The sequence below is a fragment of the Pecten maximus genome, chromosome 1 (assembly GCF_902652985.1).
Source record: "Pecten maximus chromosome 1, xPecMax1.1, whole genome shotgun sequence".
In the NCBI taxonomy this organism is placed as follows: domain Eukaryota; kingdom Metazoa; phylum Mollusca; class Bivalvia; order Pectinida; family Pectinidae; genus Pecten; species Pecten maximus.
The window spans coordinates 57,889,767-57,903,195 of NC_047015.1; positions in this window are offsets into that span (position 1 = coordinate 57,889,767).

Sequence of the window (13,429 nt, forward strand, 5' to 3'; positions counted from 1 at the left end):
GGTAGCACGAGTTGACAGTATATGAGATACAGGACTTCGGTAACCTGAGTTGACAGTATATGAGATACAGGAATTCGGTAGTCCGTGTTGACAGTATATTAGATACAGGAATTCGGTAGTCCGAGTTGACAGTATATGAGATACAGGAATTCGGTAACCTGAGTTGACAGTATATTAGATACAGGAATTCGGTAGTCCGAGTTGACAGTATATGAGATACAGGAATTCGGTAGCCCGAGTTGACAGTATATGAGATACAGGAATTCGGTAACCTGAGTTGACAGTATATTAGATACAGGAATTCGGTAGTCCGAGTTGACAGTATATGAGATACAGGAATTCGGTAGTCCGTGTTGACAGTATATGAGATACAGGTATTCAGTAGTCCGAGTAACAGTATATGAGATACTGTTGTGTATATGGTAATACTGGTCAATACAAGTCAGCTGATTCTTGTTCTAACAAGTCTTTCTTTGCAAACATTAGTATCCCAAACCATTTGACTGAGGAGGAACAAGGTTCACTGAAATCTTTTCTACTTCAACATGCAATTTTTTTGTGACAAAAGACAATCCTGATCTTGGTTTTACAGATCTAGTACAGTACAAGATCTTGCTGAAGCATGATGCTAAGCCCAAGTATCAACGCCCATACTGCATGCCACCGGATAAACGTGAGGTACTACGTCACCAACTTGATGAGTTGCTTCGTCTAGGAATTATTGCGCCGGTTAGTGAAGCAGAAGAAATTCTGATTACTAGCCCTGTGGTACTTGTAACAAAGCGGTCACAAAGTAGTACACCTAGCCAGCCTATAACCAAGGAGTCCAGTTTATCACAATTCCGTTTCTGCGTTGATTTCAGATACCTCAACACGCAGACACAGCATTTCCAATATGAGATTCGTTTGCAGAAACTTACAGAATCATTTTCGGAATCTACTCCAAAATACTTAACATCTATTGATTTGAGCTCAGGATTTTTTTAAATGAAAATTGACCCAGAATCAGCAAGACATACAGCTGTTTTGGGACTTACAAATTTCATCGACTACCTATGGGTTTGAGTAGTTCACTCAGCACATTCCAGCTCCTGATGGACATGATACTCAACGGCCTCACATTTGCATCATGTTTGTGTTACCTTGATGACATTTTAGTATTTTCAAGTAGATTTCAGCAACATATGACTCGAGAAATCCGGTCTGTACTTGGCCCGAAGAAGTGTACATTTGCCCAAACTTCCTGCATTTTCTTAGGCCATCACATATCCAAATATGGGATCGCCCCGTCCTCCTGACAGAGTTCAAGCTATTGAGGAAATGTCTGCTCCTATATATCTCAAATCACTGAGACGGACACTTGGAATGTTTAATGGTTCAGAAAATTTATTCCAATGTCAGCACGGTTGCCGAGCGTTAATAAGACTAACACGGAAAGGTGAACGTTTTCATTGGACAAAACATCAGGGAGATTCTTTCAAAAAACTCTTAATGCATTCAGATGTACTGGCACTCCCGAACTATCAACAAACATTTTATTTGGCTGTTGATACATCATCTCATGGGATCGGATATATGTTATCAGAAACATCAAACTGACGACGGTAACATCGACGCTGTTGCACGAGTTGTCCGGTTCGGGTCCAAATCACTCAGCAGATACCAGAGGTACTATGGACCAACAAAACTTGAGCTTTTAGGTATGGTAACAGCCATTTTAGATTGCAAGACATACCTACAAAGGACGACTATTTGTAGTTGAGTGTGATCACTCTTTCAAAAGCAACTTAAGGGTGCAATTTATGAACGATGGATCGCAATTTTGCAACAGTTTAATTTTGAACTGCGTTATAAACCAGCGACACAAATGGTAGTACCAGATGCTTTGTCGAGATGTAACCTTGACAACTCCAAGACAACTTTCCACAGCCCAGATGAAGACGACATTTACTTCCCATACACAAAGGAGGAACCTGTCACTATAAAACTTCCAGATGGACAAACATTACAAAATGTGTTTGCAGACTCTTCATCCGACTGTGTTGCTCTTAAGGAAGTCAATAATGTCCAGTTTCGACTTCCTGCTATTTCTTTGTTGCCTGATCTATCTCCAAATTCTATGTTACGTTTGGACAATCATGATGACGGATATGATGGTGATTCCGAAGACATGTTCGGAACACTACCAAAGCTAGTGCGAAAAAGACGCTCACATTGAAGACACCAACATTGTCCATGTTTCAATGAGGACAACACATTGAAAGCTGATCAGGCACCGTTCAAGAACCCTACATTTACAATTAAACCACCACAAATATTAAGCTCTGACCAGAATAATTATGAGGAATCTGATGTTTTGATGTCATCACCAAAACTGATGACTCTTCTGTTTGGGATCCCAAGAATGGAAAGGACACTCGAAAATAGATGCAAAGACCAAGTTGGTTATCAAACGCAAGCCGCCATCTTTCATCTCGTAACATGTATTCAAATACATAACTTGTTCTACCATAGGGGTTACGGACTTGCCATGCATTCATTTGATCAATAACTTCATTTATGTTTTTCTATGATGGTACTTTTAAGTAACTCGGCATTACCATGAATGTTTGTGTCTACAATTTTATACAATTGTGGAATTGATCTGTTTTCCCATAAGGAATATTTTAGCATAATCTTTGTATTGAGGTTGACTATTGTATATTTTATGCACTTTGTTTATAATCCTCCAGTTATGTTTTTGGTTGACTATACTTGTTACATTGCAAAACATCAGTGTTTTCCAAATCTTAAGAAGGTTTTTCAGAGTAATATGTCAGAAATACACTAAAAATGAAGAGCGCAATCTCTGCTGATGTTTCTGTTGATTTAAGGATAAGCAAGTAATGAACATTGAATAGTGTTGCCAAATGGTAATTGATTTGTAATTTTGTAATGAATAATTTCATTTTTTTTCTCTTACAATGAAGATTTTATTTTTGGAGATCCAAATGCAGTAACTTTTGGCATTGCAAAGCTATATCTAAGTTAAGTGAAGGTTTAAATACTCAACATGTATAAATTGCAATCACATGGTCATATTGACACAGCATGATGATACGGTTCATTTTATAAGCACTATAAGTTGAGTATTACCTGAACACATTTACCATTGTTGTTTATTGACATGTATTAAATCTGGAATTTGATAGGAAGTTACCAAATATAACTAATCTCTCTGATATTCTGAGCTGGTAACAAATTGTAATTTAGTGAGGTTCATATTTGAATTGATAATATAATGCCTTAGTATAAGTAATGATGTAATGCATAATTATTTTTACTCTGTGTCAGAACATTGTTTAGCATGGTTTCAGGTATATGTTGATTGAACAAGTGGGCTATATTAATGATGCATACCATTTATAATGCAGAAAACAAACTTCCATGTTTTCTTAATATGCTTATTCCCACAATCAGTCTTTTCATTCTATAACTTGTAGAGATATTTTCATTATTTGCTATTTTGTATGAAAGTTGTATGTATGATTCCGAAATTAGTCCGTCCGGCCTATTTTTGTTTTTTAGAATGGAGATGAAGAAAATAAACATGGTCGACACATATTGAAGCTGACCTTATGTTTTTCCCCATAGGCCTCAATTCACCCCTCTCACAGCGTGACAACAATACATGAATTCGGTAGTCCGAGTTAACAGTATATGAGATACAGGAATTCGGTAGTCCGAGTTAACAGTATATAAGATACAGGAATTCGGTAGTCCGAGTTGACAGTTTATGAGATACAGGAATTCGGTAGTCCGAGTTAACAGTATATAAGATACAGGAATTCGGTAGCCCGAGTTGACAGTTTATGAGATACAGGAATTCGGTAGCCCGAGTCACATTATATTAGATACAGGGATTCGGTAGCCCGAGTTGACAGTATATGAGATACAGGAATTCGGTAGTCCGAGTTAACAGTATATGAGATACAGGAATTCTGTAGTCCGAGTCGACAGTGTATGAGATACAGGAATTCGGTAGTCCGAGTTAACAGTATATAAGATACAGGAATTCGGTAGCCCGAGTTGACAGTATATGAGATACAGGAATTCGGTAGTCAGAGTTTACAGTGTATGAGATACAGGAATTCGGTAGCCTGAGTTGACAGTATATGAGATACAGGAATTAGGTAGATCGAAGACAAAGCAATTGTACATTAGAGATTCTTCAACAACTCCGTCTTAATAAATTATGTAAAAGATTGGAAGATGACGCTATTTTATCTGCATGGACAGTTTTTCTAGCAAAATATAAAATAAACCCAGAATTGAGTAAATTTTTGTGTCATAATGACCCCTGGCCTCTACAGGACATTGACCCTTTTATTATAAAGTCAACAGATCGGAGGAAGGCAGGCTTATGTATTGGATGTACATTTGTATATATAACATATAAACGTAAGTTTGTTATTGTTTGTACATATGTTTAATATGCTTTGTTATGTGTGTTAGCTATCGATCCTGTTGTTTTGATGAAACGATACGTCACACATCACAAGAGGCATTACTACACATACAATTAAAATAACTGAATATACATATTACGTATCCATCATGATTCCTTTGATAGCGATGTCCGCCCCTTAATTACATACTGTATCTTAAACACGATAGTATAAAAATCTACCTTTGTAAGGGAGATAACTCGGACAATCCTCGACGTAACTGTCTATACGAGCCGAGCAGTGCTGAGTGCGATATATATATATATATACATATAGTTTGGTGCGTGACTAACACCGAGCTAATTATATACAGGACCACACCTGGGAAAAGAAATTTGTCCAAGAAAATATTATTAGTTACAAATTAAAGTAAAATATTACAAACATATAAGATATGACAAAATCTGGAAGTTGGTAATTATCATGAAAAGGTATTAAACCTATAAACGAACCCCAGCACTCTAAGACAACAATACAAAAGAATAAGTATCACAAAAACAGAGAAATGTATTCTTTAGTCAGAGAAACCTTTACTCTGTAATAAAGATATCATCATTTAGATTTTAAAAGTTTACCGTAGCTATGACTCGGACAAAAGGCCCCGGGCACGGATACTCATAACATATCAACAGACAAACTCAAATCATGCTTTCACCATGTTGTGTATTCAGAAAGTGTGCTAGATTTGATAAATAATCACTTATAACACCTATTTTTAAGACAGATGAACTCCTAGTTTAACCCACTCCTACCGACCTTAATACCGAACCTCTACTTCCTGTAATTAATGCAAAATAGTGAGAGAAAAAAATCAGTAAAATGTTATCTGGAAACCTACCAACTGATAACAGTTACTCAGTGCAGGTATAACCGGAAATCTACCAACTAAAACAGTTACTCAGTGTGGGTATACCCAGAAACTAACCAACTTATAACAGTTACTCAGTGCGGGTATACTCGGAAAACTACCAACTTATAACAGTTACTCAGGGCGGGTATACTCGGAAAACTACCAACTTATAACAGTTACTCAGTGCGGGTATATCCAGAAAACTACCAACTTATAACAGTAACTCAGTGCGGGTATACCCGGAAACCTACCAACTTATAACAGTAACTCAGTGCGGGTATACCCAGAAAACTAACAACTTGTAACAGTAACTCAGTGCGGGTATACCCAGAAAACTACCAACTTGTAACAGTTATTCATTGCGGGTATACCCAGAAAACTACCAACTTATAACAGTTACTCAGTGCGGGTATACCCAGAAACTAACCAACTTATAACAGTTACTCAATGCGGGTATACCCAGAAACTAACCACTTATAACAGTTACTCAGTGCGGGTATACCCGGAAACCTACCAACTTATAACAGTTACTCAGTGCGGGTATACCCAGAAAACTACCAACTTGTAACAGTTACTCAGTGCGGGTATACCCGGAAACCTACCAACTTATAACAGTTACTCGGTGCGGGTATACCCGGAAACCTACCAACTTATAACAGTTACTCGGTGCGGGTATAGTCGGAAAACTACCAACTTAAAACAGTTACTCAGTGCGGGTATATCCAGTAACTAACCAACTTTTAACAGTTACTCGGTGCGGGTATACCCGGAAACCCACCAACTTAAAACAGTTCAACAGTTTGGGTATACCCAGAAAAATACCGGCTTATAATAGTTTAACGGTGCAGGTATTCACGGAAACCAGCCCAACCTACAACAGTTACACAGTGCGGGTGTACCCGGAAACCGACCAACTTATAACAGTTACTCAGTGCGGGTATACCCGGAAACCTACCAACTAAAAACAGCTACTCAGTGCAGGTATAACCGGAAATCTACCAACTTATAACAGTTACTCAGTGCGGGTATACCCGGAAACCTACCAACTTATAACAGTTACTCGGTGCGGGTATAGTCGGAAAACTACCAACTTATAACAGTTACTCAGTGCGGGTATACCCAGAAACCTACCAACTTATAACTGTTACTCAGTGCGGGTATATCCAGAAACCAACCAACCTATAATAGCTACTCAGTGCGGGTATACCTAGAAACCAACCAACTTACAGCAGTTACTCAGTGCGGGTATATCCAGAAACCTTCCAACTTATAACAGTTACTCAGTGCGGGTATATCCAGAAACCAACCAACTTATAACAGTTACTCAGTGCGGGTATATCCAGAAACTAACCAACTTATAACAGTTACTCGGTGCGGGTATACCCAGAAACCTACCCACTTATAACAGTTACTCAGTGCGGGTATACTCGGAAAACAACCAACTTATAACAGTTACTCGGTGCGGGTATACCCAGAAACTAACCAACTTATAACAGTTACTCAGTGCGGGTATACCCAGAAACCTACCCACTTATAACAGTTACTCAGTGCGGGTATACCCAGAAACCTACCAACCTATAACAGTAACTCAGTGCGGTATACCCAGAAACCTTCCAACCTATAACAGTAACTCAGTGCGGGTATATCCAGAAAACAGCCAACTTATAACAGTTACTCAGTGTGGGTATACCCAGAAAACGACCAACTTACAGCAGTTACTCAGTGCGGGTATATCCAGAAAACAACCAACTTATAACTGTTACTCGGTGCGGGTATACCCAGAAAACAACCAACTTATAACAGTGACTCAGTGCGGGTATACTCGGAAAACTACCAACTTATAACAGTAACTCAGTGCGGGTATATCCAGAAACCTTCCAACTTATAACAGTTATTCAGTGCGGGTATACTCGGAAAACTACCAACTACTTATAACAGTAACTCAGTGCAGGTATACCCGAAAACCTACCAACTTATAACAGTTACTCAGTGCGGGTATACTCGGAAAACTACCAACTTGTAACTGTTACTCAGTGCGGGTATATCCAGAAACCAACTAACTTATAACAGTAACTCAGTGCGGGTATATCCAGAAAACAACCAACTTATAACAGTTACTCAGTGCAGGTATATCCAGAAACCTTCCAACTTATAACAGTTACTCAGTGCGGGTATATCCAGAAACCAACCAACTTATAACAGTTACTCAGTGCGGGTATATCCAGAAACTAACCAACTTATAACAGTTACTCGGTGCGGGTATACCCAGAAACCTACCCACTTATAACAGTTACTCAGTGCGGGTATACTCGGAAAACAACCAACTTATAACAGTTACTCGGTGCGGGTATACCCAGAAACTAACCAACTTATAACAGTTACTCAGTGCGGGTATACCCAGAAACCTACCCACTTATAACAGTTACTCAGTGCGGGTATACCCAGAAACCTACCAACCTATAACAGTAACTCAGTGCGGTATACCCAGAAACCTTCCAACCTATAACAGTAACTCAGTGCGGGTATATCCAGAAAACAGCCAACTTATAACAGTTACTCAGTGTGGGTATACCCAGAAAACGACCAACTTACAGCAGTTACTCAGTGCGGGTATATCCAGAAAACAACCAACTTATAACTGTTACTCAGTGCGGGTATACCCAGAAAACAACCAACTTATAACAGTGACTCAGTGCGGGTATACTCGGAAAACTACCAACTTATAACAGTAACTCAGTGCGGGTATATCCAGAAACCTTCCAACTTATAACAGTTATTCAGTGCGGGTATACTCGGAAAACTACCAACTACTTATAACAGTAACTCAGTGCAGGTATACCCGAAAACCTACCAACTTATAACAGTTACTCAGTGCGGGTATACTCGGAAAACTACCAACTTGTAACTGTTACTCTGTGCGGGTATATCCAGAAACTAACGAACTTATAACAGTTATTCAGTGCGGGTATACCCAGAAAACTACCAACTTATAACAGTTACTAAGTGCGGGTATACTCGGAAAACTACCAACTTATAATAGTTACTCAGTGCGGGTATACCCAGAAACCTACCAACTTATAACTGTTACTCAGTGCGGTCATATCCAGAAACCAACCAACCTATAATAGTTACTCAGTGCGGGTATACCCGGAAACCTACCAACTTATAACAGTTACTCAGTGCGGGTATACCCAGAAACCTACCAACTTATAATAGTTACTCAGTGCGGGTATACCCAGAAACCTACCAACCAATAATAGTTACTCAGTGCGGGTATACCTAGAAACCAACCAACTTACAGCAGTTACTCAGTGCGGGTATATCCAGAAACCAACTAACTTATAACAGTAACTCAGTGCGGGTATATCCAGAAAACAACCAACTTATAACAGTTACTCAGTGCGGGTATACTCGGAAAACTACCAACTTATAACAGTTACTCAGTGCGGGTATACCCAGAAACCTACCAACTTATAACTGTTACTCAGTGCGGGTATATCCAGAAACCAACCAACCTATAATAGTTACTCAGTGCGGGTATACCTAGAAACCAACCAACTTACAGCAGTTACTCAGTGCGGGTATATCCAGAAACCAACTAACTTATAACAGTAACTCAGTGCGGGGATATCCAGAAAACAACCAACTTATAACAGTTACTCAGTGCGGGTATATCCAGAAACCTTCCAACTTATAACAGTTACTCAGTGCGGGTATATCCAGAAACCAACCAACTTATAACAGTTACTCAGTGCGGGTATATCCAGAAACTAACCAACTTATAACAGTTACTCGGTGCGGGTATACCCAGAAACCTACCCACTTATAACAGTTACTCAGTGCGGGTATACTCGGAAAACAACCAACTTATAACAGTTACTCGGTGCGGGTATACCCAGAAACCTACCCACTTATAACAGTTACTCAGTGCGGGTATACCCAGAAACCTACCAACCTATAACAGTAACTCAGTGCGGTATACCCAGAAACCTACCAACCTATAACAGTAACTCAGTGCGGGTATATCCAGAAAACAACCAAATTATAACAGTTACTCAGTGTGGGTATACCCAGAAAACGGCCAACTTACAGCAGTTACTCAGTGCGGGTATATCCAGAAAACAACCAACTTATAACTGTTACTCAGTGCGGGTATACCCAGAAAACAACCAACTTATAACAGTGACTCAGTGCGGGTATATTCGGAAAACTACCAACTTATAACAGTAACTCAGTGCGGGTATATCCAGAAACCTTCCAACTTATAACAGTTATTCAGTGCGGGTATACTCGGAAAACTACCAACTACTTATAACAGTAACTCAGTGCAGGTATACCCGAAAACCTACCAACTTATAACAGTTACTCAGTGCGGGTATACTCGGAAAACTACCAACTTATAACTGTTACTCTGTGCGGGTATATCCAGAAACTAACCAACTTATAACAGTTATTCAGTGCGGGTATACTCGGAAAACTACCAACTACTTATAACAGTAACTCAGTGCAGGTATACCCGAACACCTACCAACTTATAACAGTTACTCAGTGCGGGTATACTCGGAAAACTACCAACTTATAACTGTTACTCTGTGCGGGTATATCCAGAAACTAACCAACTTATAACAGTTATTCAGTGCGGGTATACTCGGAAAACTACCAACTTATAATAGTTACTCAGTGCGGGTATACCCAGAAACCTACCAACTTATAACTGTTACTCAGTGCGGGTACATCCAGAAACCAACCAACCTATAATAGTTACTCAGTGCGGGTATACCCGGAAACCTACCAACGTATAACAGTTACTCAGTGCGGGTATACCCAGAAACCTACCAAATTATAACTGTTACTCAGTGCGGGTATATCCAGAAACCAACCAACCTATAATAGTTACTCAGTGCGGGTATACCCATAAACCTACCCACTTATAACTGTTACTCAGTGCGGGTATACCCAGAAACTAACCAACTTATAACAGTTACTCAGTGCGGGTATACTCGGAAAACTACCAACTTAAAACAGTAACTCAGTGCGGGTATATCCAGAAACCTTCCAACTTATAACAGTTATTCAGTGCGGGTATACTCGGAAAACTACCAACTACTTATAACAGTAACTCAGTGCAGGTATACCCGAAAACCTACCAACTTATAACAGTTACTCAGTGCGGGTATACTCGGAAAACTACCAACTTATAATAGTTACTCAGTGCGGGTATATCCAGAAACCTACCAACTTATAACTGTTACTCAGTGCGGGTATATCCAGAAACCAACCAACCTATAATAGTTACTCAGTGCGGGTATACCCGGAAACCTACCAACGTATAACAGTTACTCAGTGCGGGTATACCCAGAAACCTACCAACTTATAAAAGTTACTCGGTGCGGGTATACCCGGAAACCCACCAACTTAAAACAGTTCAACAGTTTGGGTATACCCAGAAAAATACCGGCTTATAATAGTTTAACGGTGCAGGTATTCACGGAAACCAGCCCAACCTACAACAGTTACACAGTGCAGGTATATCCAGAAACCAACTAACTTATAAAAGTAACTCAGTGCGGGGATATCCAGAAAACAACCAACTTATAACAGTTACTCAGTGCGGGTATATCCAGAAACCTTCCAACTTATAACAGTTACTCAGTGCGGGTATATCCAGAAACCAACCAACTTATAACAGTTACTCAGTGCGGGTATATCCAGAAACTAACCAACTTATAACAGTTACTCGGTGCGGGTATACCCAGAAACCTACCCACTTATAACAGTTACTCAGTGCGGGTATACTCGGAAAACAACCAACTTATAACAGTTACTCGGTGCGGGTATACCCAGAAACCTACCCACTTATAACAGTTACTCAGTGCGGGTATACCCAGAAACCTACCAACCTATAACAGTAACTCAGTGCGGTATACCCAGAAACCTACCAACCTATAACAGTAACTCAGTGCGGGTATATCCAGAAAACAACCAAATTATAACAGTTACTCAGTGTGGGTATACCCAGAAAACGACCAACTTACAGCAGTTACTCAGTGCGGGTATATCCAGAAAACAACCAACTTATAACTGTTACTCAGTGCGGGTATACCCAGAAAACAACCAACTTATAACAGTGACTCAGTGCGGGTATATTCGGAAAACTACCAACTTATAACAGTAACTCAGTGCGGGTATATCCAGAAACCTTCCAACTTATAACAGTTATTCAGTGCGGGTATACTCGGAAAACTACCAACTACTTATAACAGTAACTCAGTGCAGGTATACCCGAAAACCTACCAACTTATAACAGTTACTCAGTGCGGGTATACTCGGAAAACTACCAACTTAAAACTGTTACTCTGTGCGGGTATATCCAGAAACTAACCAACTTATAACAGTTATTCAGTGCGGGTATACTCGGAAAACTACCAACTTATAATAGTTACTCAGTGCGGGTATACCCAGAAACCTACCAACTTATAACTGTTACTCAGTGCGGGTATATCCAGAAACCAACCAACCTATAATAGTTACTCAGTGCGGGTATACCCGGAAACCTACCAACGTATAACAGTTACTCAGTGCGGGTATACCCAGAAACCTACCAAATTATAACTGTTACTCAGTGCGGGTATATCCAGAAACCAACCAACCTATAATAGTTACTCAGTGCGGGTATACCCATAAACCTACCCACTTATAACAGTTACTCAGTGCGGGTATACCCAGAAACTAACCAACTTATAACAGTTACTCAGTGCGGGTATACTCGGAAAACTACCAACTTAAAACAGTAACTCAGTGCGGGTATATCCAGAAACCTTCCAACATATAACAGTTATTCAGTGCGGGTATACTCGGAAAACTACCAACTACTTATAACAGTAACTCAGTGCAGGTATACCCGAAAACCTACCAACTTATAACAGTTACTCAGTGCGGGTATACTCGGAAAACTACCAACTTATAATAGTTACTCAGTGCGGGTATATCCAGAAACCTACCAACTTATAACTGTTACTCAGTGCGGGTATATCCAGAAACCAACCAACCTATAATAGTTACTCAGTGCGGGTATACCCGGAAACCTACCAACGTATAACAGTTACTCAGTGCGGGTATACCCAGAAACCTACCAACTTATAAAAGTTACTCGGTGCGGGTATACCCGGAAACCCACCAACTTAAAACAGTTCAACAGTTTGGGTATACCCAGAAAAATACCGGCTTATAATAGTTTAACGGTGCAGGTATTCACGGAAACCAGCCCAACCTACAACAGTTACACAGTGCAGGTATACCCGGAAACCTACCAACTTATAACAGTTACTCAGTGCGGGTATACCCGGAAACCTACCAACTTATAACAGTTACTCAGTGCGAGTATACCTGGAAACCTACCAACTTATAACTGTTACTCTGTGCGGGTATATCCAGAAACTAACCAACTTATAACAGTTATTCAGTGCGGGTATACTCGGAAAACTACCAACTTATAATAGTTACTCAGTGCGGGTATACCCAGAAACCTACCAACTTATAACTGTTACTCAGTGCGGGTATATCCAGAAACCAACCAACCTATAATAGTTACTCAGTGCGGGTATACCCGGAAACCTACCAACGTATAACAGTTACTCAGTGCGGGTATACCCAGAAACCTACCAAATTATAACTGTTACTCAGTGCGGGTATATCCAGAAACCAACCAACCTATAATAGTTACTCAGTGCGGGTATACCCATAAACCTACCCACTTATAACAGTTACTCAGTGCGGGTATACCCAGAAACTAACCAACTTATAACAGTTACTCAGTGCGGGTATACTCGGAAAACTACCAACTTAAAACAGTAACTCAGTGCGGGTATATCCAGAAACCTTCCAACTTATAACAGTTATTCAGTGCGGGTATACTCGGAAAACTACCAACTACTTATAACAGTAACTCAGTGCAGGTATACCCGAAAACCTACCAACTTATAACAGTTACTCAGTGCGGGTATACTCGGAAAACTACCAACTTATAATAGTTACTCAGTGCGGGTATATCCAGAAACCTACCAACTTATAACTGTTACTCAGTGCGGGTATA